General features: G+C 48.2%; 11 non-coding genes across 11 annotated transcripts; all 11 read right to left on the bottom strand.

Annotated features, from left to right (window-relative positions):
* Positions 1 to 163: 163 nt before the first annotated feature.
* Positions 164 to 354, bottom strand: LOC141225381 (U2 spliceosomal RNA). Its single transcript, XR_012292655.1, has one exon. It is a non-coding gene; the product is annotated as a U2 spliceosomal RNA (small nuclear RNA).
* Positions 355 to 1,468: 1,114 nt separating this feature from the next.
* On the bottom strand, positions 1,469 to 1,659 carry LOC141225382 (U2 spliceosomal RNA). The gene has a single exon (XR_012292656.1). It is a non-coding gene; the product is annotated as a U2 spliceosomal RNA (small nuclear RNA).
* A 1,115-nt stretch (positions 1,660 to 2,774) lies between these two features.
* Positions 2,775 to 2,965, bottom strand: LOC141225383 (U2 spliceosomal RNA). Its single transcript, XR_012292657.1, has one exon. It is a non-coding gene; the product is annotated as a U2 spliceosomal RNA (small nuclear RNA).
* Positions 2,966 to 4,080: 1,115 nt separating this feature from the next.
* Positions 4,081 to 4,271, bottom strand: LOC141225384 (U2 spliceosomal RNA). Its single transcript, XR_012292658.1, has one exon. It is a non-coding gene; the product is annotated as a U2 spliceosomal RNA (small nuclear RNA).
* A 1,115-nt stretch (positions 4,272 to 5,386) lies between these two features.
* On the bottom strand, positions 5,387 to 5,577 carry LOC141225385 (U2 spliceosomal RNA). The gene has a single exon (XR_012292659.1). It is a non-coding gene; the product is annotated as a U2 spliceosomal RNA (small nuclear RNA).
* Positions 5,578 to 6,692: 1,115 nt separating this feature from the next.
* Positions 6,693 to 6,883, bottom strand: LOC141225387 (U2 spliceosomal RNA). The gene has a single exon (XR_012292661.1). It is a non-coding gene; the product is annotated as a U2 spliceosomal RNA (small nuclear RNA).
* Positions 6,884 to 7,998: 1,115 nt separating this feature from the next.
* On the bottom strand, positions 7,999 to 8,189 carry LOC141225388 (U2 spliceosomal RNA). Its single transcript, XR_012292662.1, has one exon. It is a non-coding gene; the product is annotated as a U2 spliceosomal RNA (small nuclear RNA).
* Positions 8,190 to 9,304: 1,115 nt separating this feature from the next.
* Positions 9,305 to 9,495, bottom strand: LOC141225568 (U2 spliceosomal RNA). Its single transcript, XR_012292839.1, has one exon. It is a non-coding gene; the product is annotated as a U2 spliceosomal RNA (small nuclear RNA).
* Positions 9,496 to 15,011: 5,516 nt separating this feature from the next.
* Positions 15,012 to 15,201, bottom strand: LOC141225619 (U2 spliceosomal RNA). The gene has a single exon (XR_012292890.1). It is a non-coding gene; the product is annotated as a U2 spliceosomal RNA (small nuclear RNA).
* A 1,115-nt stretch (positions 15,202 to 16,316) lies between these two features.
* Positions 16,317 to 16,507, bottom strand: LOC141225389 (U2 spliceosomal RNA). Its single transcript, XR_012292663.1, has one exon. It is a non-coding gene; the product is annotated as a U2 spliceosomal RNA (small nuclear RNA).
* Positions 16,508 to 17,623: 1,116 nt separating this feature from the next.
* LOC141225519 (U2 spliceosomal RNA) lies at positions 17,624 to 17,814 on the bottom strand. Its single transcript, XR_012292791.1, has one exon. It is a non-coding gene; the product is annotated as a U2 spliceosomal RNA (small nuclear RNA).
* Between the last annotated feature and the right edge of the window lie 822 nt (positions 17,815 to 18,636).

Here is an 18,636-nt window from a genome sequence, read left to right on the forward strand (position 1 = left end):
AGTTGAACCAAAATGAGCTTGTAATCTGGCTTCTGCAACTTTGAACATGAAAAATCCAATGAGGAGAAGAAAAGCAAAGCCAAAGAGTCCATCCCAAAATCCGACAAACAAGCAAAATGAACAAAAAACATTGAATTCAATTCTTTCTGATTTTGCATTAAAGAAGGGGTGCACCGGTCCTGGAGATACTGCAATACCAGGTCAATGCGTGGAGTGGACAGAGCAAGCTCTTTTTCCATCTCCCTGTTCTAAAAATCCATTTAATATATGGTCCCCAGATAGGGGACGTATCAGATATTAAACTGATAAGAACAGATACTACACTTGATCTTAGCCAAAAGGCCGAGAAGCGATAACCAGAATTGGTTTCAAACTACGGAGCCACCCAAGGATCCTGAAAAGTCCATTTGTGGAGATGAGCTCCTGGACTCCCGTTAAGAAGACATGTTGTCAACCTCTAGATCCCTTACATGCCTGCACTTTTCGGCTTGCTGCTGCTGCAATCCACGCGTTTTAGATCTGCATAACTCCACCTCTTTAAACACAGCACCTTCACCCCCTGCTGTTCCCACCCGCCTCAACACCGTTGGAAGGGAGGAGAACCAATTAAGGCGGGGGTGGGGTGGAACGAGCAGCTGTCTACCCTTAGCAGGAGGGCTCCTGATTACATACCTCTCCTGCTGCTGCTGCTGCTGGCTGTCCAGCAGCAGACTGAAGGTGGCTGCTGCTGTGCACAGGTATATAAAGGCTCAGAGCCTATTATGACACGCGCAGCCAGCGTTCCATTGCCACATTCCATCTACTGCAGGCAGGATACCTGGCTGGCTGAATGTCGCTGAGAAGCTCACAGAGACCGCCATAAGCAACAGTTTAACAGAATGCCACAGACTAATCAACCAAACTTTTTGGGTTGGGTTCTCTTTTATAGTCTGCAGGCATTAAATGAAAGAAGTCAGTGTTCCAGCAGAAGGAGACAACGTTTCAGAAAAGGCATTGTAGCAAACCAAAAAAGAAATTTTAAGCGCAGCAGAGTAACCAGCGCACATACCTGTTAGCTCAGGTGAGTTTAAAAGGCTGCTGTTGATAACAAGGGCATTTGCTAAATAGATGGTGTGTATGCAACAATATACTGAAAGGTCAATTATATTGTGCAGCTTATCTCACCACCTGTAGTTATTTAGGTGAAAGCTCCAAAATGCTTGCCTAATATGTCTGTTTATCCAAAAGGAAGTAAAAAGGGAGAGCTAGAAAGATAGCATTGCATCACATTACATGGCAATGCAATGCACAGTTGCTGAAGTTGAACCAAAATGAGCTTGTAATCTGGCTTCTGCAACTTTGAACATGAAAAATCCAATGAGGAGAAGAAAAGCAAAGCCAAAGAGTCCATCCCAAAATCCGACAAACAAGCAAAATGAACAAAAAACATTGAATTCAATTCTTTCTGATTTTAGAAACTGCATTAAAGAAGGGGTGCACCGGTCCTGGAGATACTGCAATACCAGGTCAATGCGTGGAGTGGACAGAGCAAGCTCTTTTTCCATCTCCCTGTTCTAAAAATCCATTTAATATATGGTCCCCAGATAGGGGACGTATCAGATATTAAACTGATAAGAACAGATACTACACTTGATCTTAGCCAAAAGGCCGAGAAGCGATAACCAGAATTGGTTTCAAACTACGGAGCCACCCAAGGATCCTGAAAAGTCCATTTGTGGAGATGAGCTCCTGGACTCCCGTTAAGAAGACATGTTGTCAACCTCTAGATCCCTTACATGCCTGCACTTTTCGGCTTGCTGCTGCTGCAATCCACGCGTTTTAGATCTGCATAACTCCACCTCTTTAAACACAGCACCTTCACCCCCTGCTGTTCCCACCCGCCTCAACACCGTTGGAAGGGAGGAGAACCAATTAAGGCGGGGGGTGGGGTGGAACGAGCAGCTGTCTACCCTTAGCAGGAGGGCTCCTGATTACATACCTCTCCTGCTGCTGCTGCTGCTGGCTGTCCAGCAGCAGACTGAAGGTGGCTGCTGCTGTGCACAGGTATATAAAGGCTCAGAGCCTATTATGACACGCGCAGCCAGCGTTCCATTGCCACATTCCATCTACTGCAGGCAGGATACCTGGCTGGCTGAATGTCGCTGAGAAGCTCACAGAGACCGCCATAAGCAACAGTTTAACAGAATGCCACAGACTAATCAACCAAACTTTTTGGGTTGGGTTCTCTTTTATAGTCTGCAGGCATTAAATGAAAGAAGTCAGTGTTCCAGCAGAAGGAGACAACGTTTCAGAAAAGGCATTGTAGCAAACCAAAAAAGAAATTTTAAGCGCAGCAGAGTAACCAGCACACATACCTGTTAGCTCAGGTGAGTTTAAAAGGCTGCTGTTGATAACAAGGGCATTTGCTAAATAGATGGTGTGTGTGCAACAATATACTGAAAGGTCAATTATATTGTGCAGCTTATCTCACCACCTGTAGTTATTTAGGTGAAAGCTCCAAAATGCTTGCCTAATATGTCTGTTTATCCAAAAGGAAGTAAAAAGGGAGAGCTAGAAAGATAGCATTGCATCACATTACATGGCAATGCAATGCACAGTTGCTGAAGTTGAACCAAAATGAGCTTGTAATCTGGCTTCTGCAACTTTGAACATGAAAAATCCAATGAGGAGAAGAAAAGCAAAGCCAAAGAGTCCATCCCAAAATCCGACAAACAAGCAAAATGAACAAAAAACATTGAATTCAATTCTTTCTGATTTTAGAAACTGCATTAAAGAAGGGGTGCACCGGTCCTGGAGATACTGCAATACCAGGTCAATGCGTGGAGTGGACAGAGCAAGCTCTTTTTCCATCTCCCTGTTCTAAAAATCCATTTAATATATGGTCCCCAGATAGGGGACGTATCAGATATTAAACTGATAAGAACAGATACTACACTTGATCTTAGCCAAAAGGCCGAGAAGCGATAACCAGAATTGGTTTCAAACTACGGAGCCACCCAAGGATCCTGAAAAGTCCATTTGTGGAGATGAGCTCCTGGACTCCCGTTAAGAAGACATGTTGTCAACCTCTAGATCCCTTACATGCCTGCACTTTTCGGCTTGCTGCTGCTGCAATCCACGCATTTTAGATCTGCATAACTCCACCTCTTTAAACACAGCACCTTCACCCCCTGCTGTTCCCACCCGCCTCAACACCGTTGGAAGGGAGGAGAACCAATTAAGGCGGGGGGTGGGGTGGAACGAGCAGCTGTCTACCCTTAGCAGGAGGGCTCCTGATTAAATACCTCTCCTGCTGCTGCTGCTGCTGGCTGTCCAGCAGCAGACTGAAGGTGGCTGCTGCTGTGCACAGGTATATAAAGGCTCAGAGCCTATTATGACACGCGCAGCCAGCGTTCCATTGCCACATTCCATCTACTGCAGGCAGGATACCTGGCTGGCTGAATGTCGCTGAGAAGCTCACAGAGACCGCCATAAGCAACAGTTTAACAGAATGCCACAGACTAATCAACCAAACTTTTTGGGTTGGGTTCTCTTTTATAGTCTGCAGGCATTAAATGAAAGAAGTCAGTGTTCCAGCAGAAGGAGACAACGTTTCAGAAAAGGCATTGTAGCAAACCAAAAAAGAAATTTTAAGCGCAGCAGAGTAACCAGCGCACATACCTGTTAGCTCAGGTGAGTTTAAAAGGCTGCTGTTGATAACAAGGGCATTTGCTAAATAGATGGTGTGTGTGCAACAATATACTGAAAGGTCAATTATATTGTGCAGCTTATCTCACCACCTGTAGTTATTTAGGTGAAAGCTCCAAAATGCTTGCCTAATATGTCTGTTTATCCAAAAGGAAGTAAAAAGGGAGAGCTAGAAAGATAGCATTGCATCACATTACATGGCAATGCAATGCACAGTTGCTGAAGTTGAACCAAAATGAGCTTGTAATCTGGCTTCTGCAACTTTGAACATGAAAAATCCAATGAGGAGAAGAAAAGCAAAGCCAAAGAGTCCATCCCAAAATCCGACAAACAAGCAAAATGAACAAAAAACATTGAATTCAATTCTTTCTGATTTTAGAAACTGCATTAAAGAAGGGGTGCACCGGTCCTGGAGATACTGCAATACCAGGTCAATGCGTGGAGTGGACAGAGCAAGCTCTTTTTCCATCTCCCTGTTCTAAAAATCCATTTAATATATGGTCCCCAGATAGGGGACGTATCAGATATTAAACTGATAAGAACAGATACTACACTTGATCTTAGCCAAAAGGCCGAGAAGCGATAACCAGAATTGGTTTCAAACTACGGAGCCACCCAAGGATCCTGAAAAGTCCATTTGTGGAGATGAGCTCCTGGACTCCCGTTAAGAAGACATGTTGTCAACCTCTAGATCCCTTACATGCCTGCACTTTTCGGCTTGCTGCTGCTGCAATCCACGCGTTTTAGATCTGCATAACTCCACCTCTTTAAACACAGCACCTTCACCCCCTGCTGTTCCCACCCGCCTCAACACCGTTGGAAGGGAGGAGAACCAATTAAGGCGGGGGGTGGGGTGGAACGAGCAGCTGTCTACCCTTAGCAGGAGGGCTCCTGATTACATACCTCTCCTGCTGCTGCTGCTGCTGGCTGTCCAGCAGCAGACTGAAGGTGGCTGCTGCTGTGCACAGGTATATAAAGGCTCAGAGCCTATTATGACACGCGCAGCCAGCGTTCCATTGCCACATTCCATCTACTGCAGGCAGGATACCTGGCTGGCTGAATGTCGCTGAGAAGCTCACAGAGACCGCCATAAGCAACAGTTTAACAGAATGCCACAGACTAATCAACCAAACTTTTTGGGTTGGGTTCTCTTTTATAGTCTGCAGGCATTAAATGAAAGAAGTCAGTGTTCCAGCAGAAGGAGACAACGTTTCAGAAAAGGCATTGTAGCAAACCAAAAAAGAAATTTTAAGCGCAGCAGAGTAACCAGCGCACATACCTGTTAGCTCAGGTGAGTTTAAAAGGCTGCTGTTGATAACAAGGGCATTTGCTAAATAGATGGTGTGTGTGCAACAATATACTGAAAGGTCAATTATATTGTGCAGCTTATCTCACCACCTGTAGTTATTTAGGTGAAAGCTCCAAAATGCTTGCCTAATATGTCTGTTTATCCAAAAGGAAGTAAAAAGGGAGAGCTAGAAAGATAGCATTGCATCACATTACATGGCAATGCAATGCACAGTTGCTGAAGTTGAACCAAAATGAGCTTGTAATCTGGCTTCTGCAACTTTGAACATGAAAAATCCAATGAGGAGAAGAAAAGCAAAGCCAAAGAGTCCATCCCAAAATCCGACAAACAAGCAAAATGAACAAAAAACATTGAATTCAATTCTTTCTGATTTTAGAAACTGCATTAAAGAAGGGGTGCACCGGTCCTGGAGATACTGCAATACCAGGTCAATGCGTGGAGTGGACAGAGCAAGCTCTTTTTCCATCTCCCTGTTCTAAAAATCCATTTAATATATGGTCCCCAGATAGGGGACGTATCAGATATTAAACTGATAAGAACAGATACTACACTTGATCTTAGCCAAAAGGCCGAGAAGCGATAACCAGAATTGGTTTCAAACTACGGAGCCACCCAAGGATCCTGAAAAGTCCATTTGTGGAGATGAGCTCCTGGACTCCCGTTAAGAAGACATGTTGTCAACCTCTAGATCCCTTACATGCCTGCACTTTTCGGCTTGCTGCTGCTGCAATCCACGCGTTTTAGATCTGCATAACTCCACCTCTTTAAACACAGCACCTTCACCCCCTGCTGTTCCCACCCGCCTCAACACCGTTGGAAGGGAGGAGAACCAATTAAGGCGGGGGGTGGGGTGGAACGAGCAGCTGTCTACCCTTAGCAGGAGGGCTCCTGATTACATACCTCTCCTGCTGCTGCTGCTGCTGGCTGTCCAGCAGCAGACTGAAGGTGGCTGCTGCTGTGCACAGGTATATAAAGGCTCAGAGCCTATTATGACACGCGCAGCCAGCGTTCCATTGCCACATTCCATCTACTGCAGGCAGGATACCTGGCTGGCTGAATGTCGCTGAGAAGCTCACAGAGACCGCCATAAGCAACAGTTTAACAGAATGCCACAGACTAATCAACCAAACTTTTTGGGTTGGGTTCTCTTTTATAGTCTGCAGGCATTAAATGAAAGAAGTCAGTGTTCCAGCAGAAGGAGACAACGTTTCAGAAAAGGCATTGTAGCAAACCAAAAAAGAAATTTTAAGCGCAGCAGAGTAACCAGCGCACATACCTGTTAGCTCAGGTGAGTTTAAAAGGCTGCTGTTGATAACAAGGGCATTTGCTAAATAGATGGTGTGTGTGCAACAATATACTGAAAGGTCAATTATATTGTGCAGCTTATCTCACCACCTGTAGTTATTTAGGTGAAAGCTCCAAAATGCTTGCCTAATATGTCTGTTTATCCAAAAGGAAGTAAAAAGGGAGAGCTAGAAAGATAGCATTGCATCACATTACATGGCAATGCAATGCACAGTTGCTGAAGTTGAACCAAAATGAGCTTGTAATCTGGCTTCTGCAACTTTGAACATGAAAAATCCAATGAGGAGAAGAAAAGCAAAGCCAAAGAGTCCATCCCAAAATCCGACAAACAAGCAAAATGAACAAAAAACATTGAATTCAATTCTTTCTGATTTTAGAAACTGCATTAAAGAAGGGGTGCACCGGTCCTGGAGATACTGCAATACCAGGTCAATGCGTGGAGTGGACAGAGCAAGCTCTTTTTCCATCTCCCTGTTCTAAAAATCCATTTAATATATGGTCCCCAGATAGGGGACGTATCAGATATTAAACTGATAAGAACAGATACTACACTTGATCTTAGCCAAAAGGCCGAGAAGCGATAACCAGAATTGGTTTCAAACTACGGAGCCACCCAAGGATCCTGAAAAGTCCATTTGTGGAGATGAGCTCCTGGACTCCCGTTAAGAAGACATGTTGTCAACCTCTAGATCCCTTACATGCCTGCACTTTTCGGCTTGCTGCTGCTGCAATCCACGCGTTTTAGATCTGCATAACTCCACCTCTTTAAACACAGCACCTTCACCCCCTGCTGTTCCCACCCGCCTCAACACCGTTGGAAGGGAGGAGAACCAATTAAGGCGGGGGGTGGGGTGGAACGAGCAGCTGTCTACCCTTAGCAGGAGGGCTCCTGATTACATACCTCTCCTGCTGCTGCTGCTGCTGGCTGTCCAGCAGCAGACTGAAGGTGGCTGCTGCTGTGCACAGGTATATAAAGGCTCAGAGCCTATTATGACACGCGCAGCCAGCGTTCCATTGCCACATTCCATCTACTGCAGGCAGGATACCTGGCTGGCTGAATGTCGCTGAGAAGCTCACAGAGACCGCCATAAGCAACAGTTTAACAGAATGCCACAGACTAATCAACCAAACTTTTTGGGTTGGGTTCTCTTTTATAGTCTGCAGGCATTAAATGAAAGAAGTCAGTGTTCCAGCAGAAGGAGACAACGTTTCAGAAAAGGCATTGTAGCAAACCAAAAAAGAAATTTTAAGCGCAGCAGAGTAACCAGCGCACATACCTGTTAGCTCAGGTGAGTTTAAAAGGCTGCTGTTGATAACAAGGGCATTTGCTAAATAGATGGTGTGTGTGCAACAATATACTGAAAGGTCAATTATATTGTGCAGCTTATCTCACCACCTGTAGTTATTTAGGTGAAAGCTCCAAAATGCTTGCCTAATATGTCTGTTTATCCAAAAGGAAGTAAAAAGGGAGAGCTAGAAAGATAGCATTGCATCACATTACATGGCAATGCAATGCACAGTTGCTGAAGTTGAACCAAAATGAGCTTGTAATCTGGCTTCTGCAACTTTGAACATGAAAAATCCAATGAGGAGAAGAAAAGCAAAGCCAAAGAGTCCATCCCAAAATCCGACAAACAAGCAAAATGAACAAAAAACATTGAATTCAATTCTTTCTGATTTTAGAAACTGCATTAAAGAAGGGGTGCACCGGTCCTGGAGATACTGCAATACCAGGTCAATGCGTGGAGTGGACAGAGCAAGCTCTTTTTCCATCTCCCTGTTCTAAAAATCCATTTAATATATGGTCCCCAGATAGGGGACGTATCAGATATTAAACTGATAAGAACAGATACTACACTTGATCTTAGCCAAAAGGCCGAGAAGCGATAACCAGAATTGGTTTCAAACTACGGAGCCACCCAAGGATCCTGAAAAGTCCATTTGTGGAGATGAGCTCCTGGACTCCCGTTAAGAAGACATGTTGTCAACCTCTAGATCCCTTACATGCCTGCACTTTTCGGCTTGCTGCTGCTGCAATCCACGCGTTTTAGATCTGCATAACTCCACCTCTTTAAACACAGCACCTTCACCCCCTGCTGTTCCCACCCGCCTCAACACCGTTGGAAGGGAGGAGAACCAATTAAGGCGGGGGGTGGGGTGGAACGAGCAGCTGTCTACCCTTAGCAGGAGGGCTCCTGATTACATACCTCTCCTGCTGCTGCTGCTGCTGGCTGTCCAGCAGCAGACTGAAGGTGGCTGCTGCTGTGCACAGGTATATAAAGGCTCAGAGCCTATTATGACACGCGCAGCCAGCGTTCCATTGCCACATTCCATCTACTGCAGGCAGGATACCTGGCTGGCTGAATGTCGCTGAGAAGCTCACAGAGACCGCCATAAGCAACAGTTTAACAGAATGCCACAGACTAATCAACCAAACTTTTTGGGTTGGGTTCTCTTTTATAGTCTGCAGGCATTAAATGAAAGAAGTCAGTGTTCCAGCAGAAGGAGACAACGTTTCAGAAAAGGCATTGTAGCAAACCAAAAAAGAAATTTTAAGCGCAGCAGAGTAACCAGCGCACATACCTGTTAGCTCAGGTGAGTTTAAAAGGCTGCTGTTGATAACAAGGGCATTTGCTAAATAGATGGTGTGTGTGCAACAATATACTGAAAGGTCAATTATATTGTGCAGCTTATCTCACCACCTGTAGTTATTTAGGTGAAAGCTCCAAAATGCTTGCCTAATATGTCTGTTTATCCAAAAGGAAGTAAAAAGGGAGAGCTAGAAAGATAGCATTGCATCACATTACATGGCAATGCAATGCACAGTTGCTGAAGTTGAACCAAAATGAGCTTGTAATCTGGCTTCTGCAACTTTGAACATGAAAAATCCAATGAGGAGAAGAAAAGCAAAGCCAAAGAGTCCATCCCAAAATCCGACAAACAAGCAAAATGAACAAAAAACATTGAATTCAATTCTTTCTGATTTTAGAAACTGCATTAAAGAAGGGGTGCACCGGTCCTGGAGATACTGCAATACCAGGTCAATGCGTGGAGTGGACAGAGCAAGCTCTTTTTCCATCTCCCTGTTCTAAAAATCCATTTAATATATGGTCCCCAGATAGGGGACGTATCAGATATTAAACTGATAAGAACAGATACTACACTTGGTCTTAGCCAAAAGGCCGAGAAGCGATAACCAGAATTGGTTTCAAACTACGGAGCCACCCAAGGATCCTGAAAAGTCCATTTGTGGAGATGAGCTCCTGGACTCCCGTTAAGAAGACATGTTGTCAACCTCTAGATCCCTTACATGCCTGCACTTTTCGGCTTGCTGCTGCTGCAATCCACGCGTTTTAGATCTGCATAACTCCACCTCTTTAAACACAGCACCTTCACCCCCTGCTGTTCCCACCCGCCTCAACACCGTTGGAAGGGAGGAGAACCAATTAAGGCGGGGGGTGGGGTGGAACGAGCAGCTGTCTACCCTTAGCAGGAGTGCTCCTGATTACATACCTCTCCTGCTGCTGCTGCTGCTGGCTGTCCAGCAGCAGACTGACGGTGGCTGCTGCTGTGCACAGGTATATAAAGGCTCAGAGCCTATTATGACACGCGCAGCCAGCGTTCCATTGCCACATTCCATCTACTGCAGGCAGGATACCTGGCTGGCTGAATGTCGCTGAGAAGCTCACAGAGACCGCCATAAGCAACAGTTTAACAGAATGCCACAGACTAATCAACCAAACTTTTTGGGTTGGGTTCTCTTTTATAGTCTGCAGGCATTAAATGAAAGAAGTCAGTGTTCCAGCAGAAGGAGACAACGTTTCAGAAAAGGCATTGTAGCAAACCAAAAAAGAAATTTTAAGCGCAGCAGAGTAACCAGCGCACATACCTGTTAGCTCAGGTGAGTTTAAAAGGCTGCTGTTGATAACAAGGGCATTTGCTAAATAGATGGTGTGTGTGCAACAATATACTGAAAGGTCAATTATATTGTGCAGCTTATCTCACCACCTGTAGTTATTTAGGTGAAAGCTCCAAAATGCTTGCCTAATATGTCTGTTTATCCAAAAGGAAGTAAAAAGGGAGAGCTAGAAAGATAGCATTGCATCACATTACATGGCAATGCAATGCACAGTTGCTGAAGTTGAACCAAAATGAGCTTGTAATCTGGCTTCTGCAACTTTGAACATGAAAAATCCAATGAGGAGAAGAAAAGCAAAGCCAAAGAGTCCATCCCAAAATCCGACAAACAAGCAAAATGAACAAAAAACATTGAATTCAATTCTTTCTGATTTTAGAAACTGCATTAAAGAAGGGGTGCACCGGTCCTGGAGATACTGTGACGCGCCCCCTGGGACATATTCCTTTTTGAGGGGAATACCCGGCACCGGATCAGATGGGGGGTTGTAGTCTCCGAGCGGCTGTGACCCGGCCCCGTGCCCAGGGCGTCAAGCTCAGTGTTATGTGGCAGTCCTACAGATGTTATTAAGAGTTCTTTGGTGTCGACTACGCCACCCGTTGTGATGCGGTCACTGTGGCCGCCGCTGCAGCAGGGTCCGCTGAGGCTGATGGTGGGTGCGCAGCTTGGTGGGATAACCCCCAACGGGAGGGGTATAGCCTCAGAGGGGACAGGCGCAGAGGATGGGGGTTGTGGTGGTGTAGTGCAGACGGCAGTGAAGACAGAGTCGGGTTGTGCAGTTAAGGGTGTTTACTTACTGCAGATGTTGTACTGGTCACTCCAGCTGCTAGTGACCACCCGAGCCGTGCTGCGTCCACCAGGTCCTGGATCCAGCCAACCCCCAAACAAGTCCGGAGCGTGGCCCTGAGCTCTCTTTCTGTCCCGTTCTCTGGCCGTCCCCACCAGTAATCCACCTAGGTCCAGCTCCCTCGGGCCTTCTGTTGGGACACCCTTGGCCCTGGGTTCCCTGACCCTTCATGTGGTGTGCCTTCGGGGTGGATGTGATGGGTGACCGTGGCAGACGCTGCCCACGGTCTCCGGTCTCTGGCTGGGGAATGTTTTTACCCCCACCAGCTTGGGTTCCGGTACCCTGATGCCGACTCCTCACCCGGTGCTTTAATTTGGGTTCTTGGGTCCTCTCTGTTTTCCCCTCTGGGTACTCCTTCTCTGCTCCTCTCTCACTCAGGGTCTCTCTTCTCCCTTGCTGCAGGCTGACTTCCTCTCTGCTTGCTGTCTGCTCCTCTGCAGCTGTCTTGCTGTCTCCAACTGACTTGTTCTCTGCATCTGACCCTGATCTTAGTTGGTGCCCACCTTATATACACCCTCTATGTGTGAGCTCAGGTGACCAGCACCCAATGAGCTCCTATCTTTACCCAGGCTGCTCCCCCTATCTGCCCCTACACTACATGGGATGTACCACCCCCCTCCCACTCCAGCCAGGAACAGACTCGGTCGTACCTGCACATTTCTAAGTGGGAGTACCGTCGGCCTGTTCCTCGGAAATGGGATGTGTGTAGTGCATGCAGCCTACCGAGCTCAGTTCCACTCTCCATCCTTATCCGGGAGTGGAATATCACACCTCTGGGTTGAGGTGCAATACCCCTGTAGCAGCCGAATCCTCAGGGTGCTACATTCCCCCCTGGTAAATCACAGCACGTCCTCGGGCTGTAAGGACAAAACACCAAAACATACAAAATTTTCATATAAACATAATAAAACATATAAAACATTATATATATAAAATTTTTCATATAAACATTCTCGTCGTCTCTTGTTTCAGGTTCCTCCTCCGGACACTGTGCAACGTGTGTCCGGGAAAAGTGCGACAGTCTCTTAGAAAAACTGGTTTTCCTATAAAACCGGTAGGGGGCGCTTTAGGACGCGCAACTATATACAGGGGATATGGCCGCTCTCAGTCCTCGGCCAGGTAAGGAGGGAAAGGGAATGGCTGCTCACAGTCCTCAGCCTGTGGGATTAAGGGGTTAACGGGTAAACAGTTCACTCAGCTGGTCCCAACGGGGACTATATATTTGTAGCAACAGTTTCAGTTTCTTTATACCCCGATTGGGTAACTATTTACAGCTACTGCTCTGCCGCACTCAACGGCGTCTTCCTCCTGCTCTTTGCTTTTTGCTGGTGGTAACTTCAGACCCGTCCGGCCATGTGAGCTGGCTGAACAAGTCCTCTCCCAGACGCGGCACCCTTGGTTTTGCGGGTGCGGGCGCGGTGGTGGTGGCGCCCGGGTTGCCCAGGCCTTGCGGCCAGGCCTGGGGCACCTGGAAGGTGAAGGGCACCGTTAATACGGCGGCGCCCTGGGCTACCTGGCCTTGCGGCCAGGCCGGAGGCTCCGCGGAGGTAGGGGGCACTGTTGGTGATGCGGCGCCCGGGAATTCTAGGCCCTGCGACCAGGCTGGTGGTACTTCCTGCTTGGTCACGCTCGGGGTCGAGGCGTGTGACGTCACAGGGGTCGCGGCGGCGGCTTCCGGTTGGGGCCTAGTCTGCGTCGGTGACATGGCGTTTTCGGGCACAGCAGGGGGACTTTCGGGCTCTGCGACGGGGAGCTGGGGCAGGTAAGCGGTGTCACGGCTTGGGGTATAGACGTCCCCTTTACCTGCCTCCATGCGTTCGGCTCCCTTCTCTGCGCCGTCTCCGACCTTTGGTCCTCCCGCGCCATCCTCAGAGGCGGTCTGCTTCCTCATCTCGGCTGGCGTGCTCCGGGTCTTGGTTTCAGCTTGCTGGGCCATCTCCCGGCTCCATTCCGCCAATATCTCGCGCTGTACCCGGGCCATCCTCCGTGCGAGGCCCTCCAGGGCAGTCTGTGCACACTCCCGGTCTCGGGGGAGCTGTGCAAGGACCTCCACTAGGCCTAGTGGGGTCGTGGTGTCCAGCAGGCTCCTGACCAACGGGTCGGTGCTGCTCTGCTCTTCTTCCAGCAGGCTCCTGGCCAGCGGGCCGGTGCTGCTCTGCTCTCTGGACATCTCCGGGTGAGCTTCTCTGCTGCTCCTCTCCAGGCTTCCTGTCTCCGGGTGCGCTCGCTCCAGACTGCTCCAGGCGACACCCATCTTCGTTCTTTTCTTTCGTCTCCTCCCACTTAGAGGGGGGTCCCGGGGCAACTCGGTGACTGTCAGCTCCAGGGGGAGTTCTTTCACGCTGACAGACACCTCCAGCATCACAGTCTCTGTTGGTGGGGGCGGTTTCCACTTTTGGCGCCATTTTCTGTCCTGGCCCACGATGGGAGGCGGCCTCTTGCCCTCCTTTGGCACGCCCATAATGGCGTCCGCTGCTCTTCTAAGGCGGGAAATCTTCGGATTTGGCGGGAAGCGTCGCCCAGTGGCGGGAAACTCTGCAGATGGCGGGAACAAGCTGGAAATGGCGGACAATCGGCGGGAAACGACCTGTGATGGGGTCCGATGGCGTGGACCCTCCGGAACCGGCAGGAGACTTCTTTCTGAGGTAAACTTGCACTTTTCTTCAGGCACGCAGTACCCGGGTGTTGCGGGCACGTAATCCTGCTGACTACGCCAAAGTTGACGCGCCCCCTGGGACATATTCCTTTTTGAGGGGAATACCCGGCACCGGATCAGATGGGGGGTTGTAGTCTCCGAGCGGCTGTGACCCGGCCCCGTGCCCAGGGCGTCAAGCTCAGTGTTATGTGGCAGTCCTACAGATGTTATTAAGAGTTCTTTGGTGTCGACTACGCCACCCGTTGTGATGCGGTCACTGTGGCCGCCGCTGCAGCAGGGTCCGCTGAGGCTGATGGTGGGTGCGCAGCTTGGTGGGATAACCCCCAACGGGAGGGGTATAGCCTCAGAGGGGACAGGCGCAGAGGATGGGGGTTGTGGTGGTGTAGTGCAGACGGCAGTGAAGACAGAGTCGGGTTGTGCAGTTAAGGGTGTTTACTTACTGCAGATGTTGTACTGGTCACTCCAGCTGCTAGTGACCACCCGAGCCGTGCTGCGTCCACCAGGTCCTGGATCCAGCCAACCCCCAAACAAGTCCGGAGCGTGGCCCTGAGCTCTCTTTCTGTCCCGTTCTCTGGCCGTCCCCACCAGTAATCCACCTAGGTCCAGCTCCCTCGGGCCTTCTGTTGGGACACCCTTGGCCCTGGGTTCCCTGACCCTTCATGTGGTGTGCCTTCGGGGTGGATGTGATGGGTGACCGTGGCAGACGCTGCCCACGGTCTCCGGTCTCTGGCTGGGGAATGTTTTTACCCCCACCAGCTTGGGTTCCGGTACCCTGATGCCGACTCCTCACCCGGTGCTTTAATTTGGGTTCTTGGGTCCTCTCTGTTTTCCCCTCTGGGTACTCCTTCTCTGCTCCTCTCTCACTCAGGGTCTCTCTTCTCCCTTGCTGCAGGCTGACTTCCTCTCTGCTTGCTGTCTGCTCCTCTGCAGCTGTCTTGCTGTCTCCAACTGACTTGTTCTCTGCATCTGACCCTGATCTTAGTTGGTGCCCACCTTATATACACCCTCTATGTGTGAGCTCAGGTGACCAGCACCCAATGAGCTCCTATCTTTACCCAGGCTGCTCCCCCTATCTGCCCCTACACTACATGGGATGTACCACCCCCCTCCCACTCCAGCCAGGAACAGACTCGGTCGTACCTGCACATTTCTAAGTGGGAGTACCGTCGGCCTGTTCCTCGGAAATGGGATGTGTGTAGTGCATGCAGCCTACCGAGCTCAGTTCCACTCTCCATCCTTATCCGGGAGTGGAATATCACACCTCTGGGTTGAGGTGCAATACCCCTGTAGCAGCCGAATCCTCAGCGTGCTACAACTGCAATACCAGGTCAATGCCTGGAGTGGACAGAGCAAGCTCTTTTTCCATCTCCCTGTTCTAAAAATCCATTTAATATATGGTCCCCAGATAGGGGACGTATCAGATATTAAACTGATAAGAACAGATACTACACTTGATCTTAGCCAAAAGGCCGAGAAGCGATAACCAGAATTGGTTTCAAACTACGGAGCCACCCAAGGATCCTGAAAAGTCCATTTGTGAAGATGAGCTCCTGGACTCCCGTTAAGAAGACATGTTGTCAACCTCTAGATCCCTTACATGCCTGCACTTTTCGGCTTGCTGCTGCTGCAATCCACGCGTTTTAGATCTGCATAACTCCACCTCTTTAAACACAGCACCTTCACCCCCTGCTGTTCCCACCCGCCTCAACACCGTTGGAAGGGAGGAGAACCAATTAAGGCGGGGGGTGGGGTGGAACGAGCAGCTGTCTACCCTTAGCAGGAGGGCTCCTGATTACATACCTCTCCTGCTGCTGCTGCTGCTGGCTGTCCAGCAGCAGACTGAAGGTGGCTGCTGCTGTGCACAGGTATATAAAGGCTCAGAGCCTATTATGACACGCGCAGCCAGCGTTCCATTGCCACATTCCATCTACTGCAGGCAGGATACCTGGCTGGCTGAATGTCGCTGAGAAGCTCACAGAGACCGCCATAAGCAACAGTTTAACAGAATGCCACAGACTAATCAACCAAACTTTTTGGGTTGGGTTCTCTTTTATAGTCTGCAGGCATTAATTGAAAGAAGTCAGTGTTCCAGCAGAAGGAGACAACGTTTCAGAAAAGGCATTGTAGCAAACCAAAAAAGAAATTTTAAGCGCAGCAGAGTAACCAGCGCACATACCTGTTAGCTCAGGTGAGTTTAAAAGGCTGCTGTTGATAACAAGGGCATTTGCTAAATAGATGGTGTGTGTGCAACAATATACTGAAAGGTCAATTATATTGTGCAGCTTATCTCACCACCTGTAGTTATTTAGGTGAAAGCTCCAAAATGCTTGCCTAATATGTCTGTTTATCCAAAAGGAAGTAAAAAGGGAGAGCTAGAAAGATAGCATTGCATCACATTACATGGCAATGCAATGCACAGTTGCTGAAGTTGAACCAAAATGAGCTTGTAATCTGGCTTCTGCAACTTTGAACATGAAAAATCCAATGAGGAGAAGAAAAGCAAAGCCAAAGAGTCCATCCCAAAATCCGACAAACAAGCAAAATGAACAAAAAACATTGAATTCAATTCTTTCTGATTTTAGAAACTGCATTAAAGAAGGGGTGCACCGGTCCTGGAGATACTGCAATACCAGGTCAATGCGTGGAGTGGACAGAGCAAGCTCTTTTTCCATCTCCCTGTTCTAAAAATCCATTTAATATATGGTCCCCAGATAGGGGACGTATCAGATATTAAACTGATAAGAACAGATACTACACTTGATCTTAGCCAAAAGGCCGAGAAGCGATAACCAGAATTGGTTTCAAACTACGGAGCCACCCAAGGATCCTGAAAAGTCCATTTGTGGAGATGAGCTCCTGGACTCCCGTTAAGAAGACATGTTGTCAACCTCTAGATCCCTTACATGCCTGCACTTTTCGGCTTGCTGCTGCTGCAATCCACGCGTTTTAGATCTGCATAACTCCACCTCTTTAAACACAGCACCTTCACCCCCTGCTGTTCCCACCCGCCTCAACACCGTTGGAAGGGAGGAGAACCAATTAAGGCGGGGGGTGGGGTGGAACGAGCAGCTGTCTACCCTTAGCAGGAGGGCTCCTGATTACATACCTCTCCTGCTGCTGCTGCTGCTGGCTGTCCAGCAGCAGACTGAAGGTGGCTGCTGCTGTGCACAGGTATATAAAGGCTCAGAGCCTATTATGACACGCGCAGCCAGCGTTCCATTGCCACATTCCATCTACTGCAGGCAGGATACCTGGCTGGCTGAATGTCGCTGAGAAGCTCACAGAGACCGCCATAAGCAACAGTTTAACAGAATGCCACAGACTAATCAACCAAACTTTTTGGGTTGGGTTCTCTTTTATAGTCTGCAGGCATTAAATGAAAGAAGTCAGTGTTCCAGCAGAAGGAGACAACGTTTCAGAAAAGGCATTGTAGCAAACCAAAAAAAGAAATTTTAAGCGCAGCAGAGTAACCAGCGCACATACCTGTTAGCTCAGGTGAGTTTAAAAGGCTGCTGTTGATAACAAGGGCATTTGCTAAATAGATGGTGTGTGTGCAACAATATACTGAAAGGTCAATTATATTGTGCAGCTTATCTCACCACCTGTAGTTATTTAGGTGAAAGCTCCAAAATGCTTGCCTAATATGTCTGTTTATCCAAAAGGAAGTAAAAAGGGAGAGCTAGAAAGATAGCATTGCATCACATTACATGGCAATGCAATGCACAGTTGCTGAAGTTGAACCAAAATGAGCTTGTAATCTGGCTTCTGCAACTTTGAACATGAAAAATCCATTGAGGAGAAGAAAAGCAAAGCCAAAGAGTCCATCCCAAAATCCGACAAACAAGCAAAATGAACAAAAAACATTGAATTCAATTCTTTCTGATTTTAGAAACTGCATTAAAGAAGGGGTGCACCGGTCCTGGAGATACTGCAATACCAGGCCAATGCGTGGAGTGGACAGAGCAAGCTCTTTTTCCATCTCCCTGTTCTAAAAATCCATTTAATATATGGTCCCCAGATAGGGGACGTATCAGATATTAAACTGATAAGAACAGATACTACACTTGATCTTAGCCAAAAGGCCGAGAAGCGATAACCAGAATTGGTTTCAAACTACGGAGCCACCCAAGGATCCTGAAAAGTCCATTTGTGGAGATGAGCTCCTGGACTCCCGTTAAGAAGACATGTTGTCAACCTCTAGATCCCTTACATGCCTGCACTTTTCGGCTTGCTGCTGCTGCAATCCACGCGTTTTAGATCTGCATAACTCCACCTCTTTAAACACAGCACCTTCACCCCCTGCTGTTCCCACCCGCCTCAACACCGTTGGAAGGGAGGAGAACCAATTAAGGCGGGGGGTGGGGTGGAACGAGCAGCTGTCTACCCTTAGCAGGAGGGCTCCTGATTACATACCTCTCCTGCTGCTGCTGCTGCTGGCTGTCCAGCAGCAGACTGAAGGTGGCTGCTGCTGTGCACAGGTATATAAAGGCTCAGAGCCTATTATGACACGCGCAGCCAGCGTTCCATTGCCACATTCCATCTACTGCAGGCAGGATACCTGGCTGGCTGAATGTCGCTGAGAAGCTCACAGAGACCGCCATAAGCAACAGTTTAACAGAATGCCACAGACTAATCAACCAAACTTTTTGGGTTGGGTTCTCTTTTATAGTCTGCAGGCATTAAATGAAAGAAGTCAGTGTTCCAGCAGAAGGAGACAACGTTTCAGAAAAGGCATTGTAGCAAACCAAAAAAGAAATTTTAAGCGCAGCAGAGTAACCAGCGCACATACCTGTTAGCTCAGGTGAGTTTAAAAGGCTGCTGTTGATAACAAGGGCATTTGCTAAATAGATGGTGTGTGTGCAACAATATACTGAAAGGTCAATTATATTGTGCAGCTTATCTCACCACCTGTAGTT

The sequence above is a fragment of the Phyllobates terribilis genome, unplaced genomic scaffold (assembly GCF_046119375.1).
Source record: "Phyllobates terribilis strain yellow unplaced genomic scaffold, ASM4611937v1 Scaffold_404__1_contigs__length_1715579, whole genome shotgun sequence".
NCBI classification, from domain to species: domain Eukaryota; kingdom Metazoa; phylum Chordata; class Amphibia; order Anura; family Dendrobatidae; genus Phyllobates; species Phyllobates terribilis.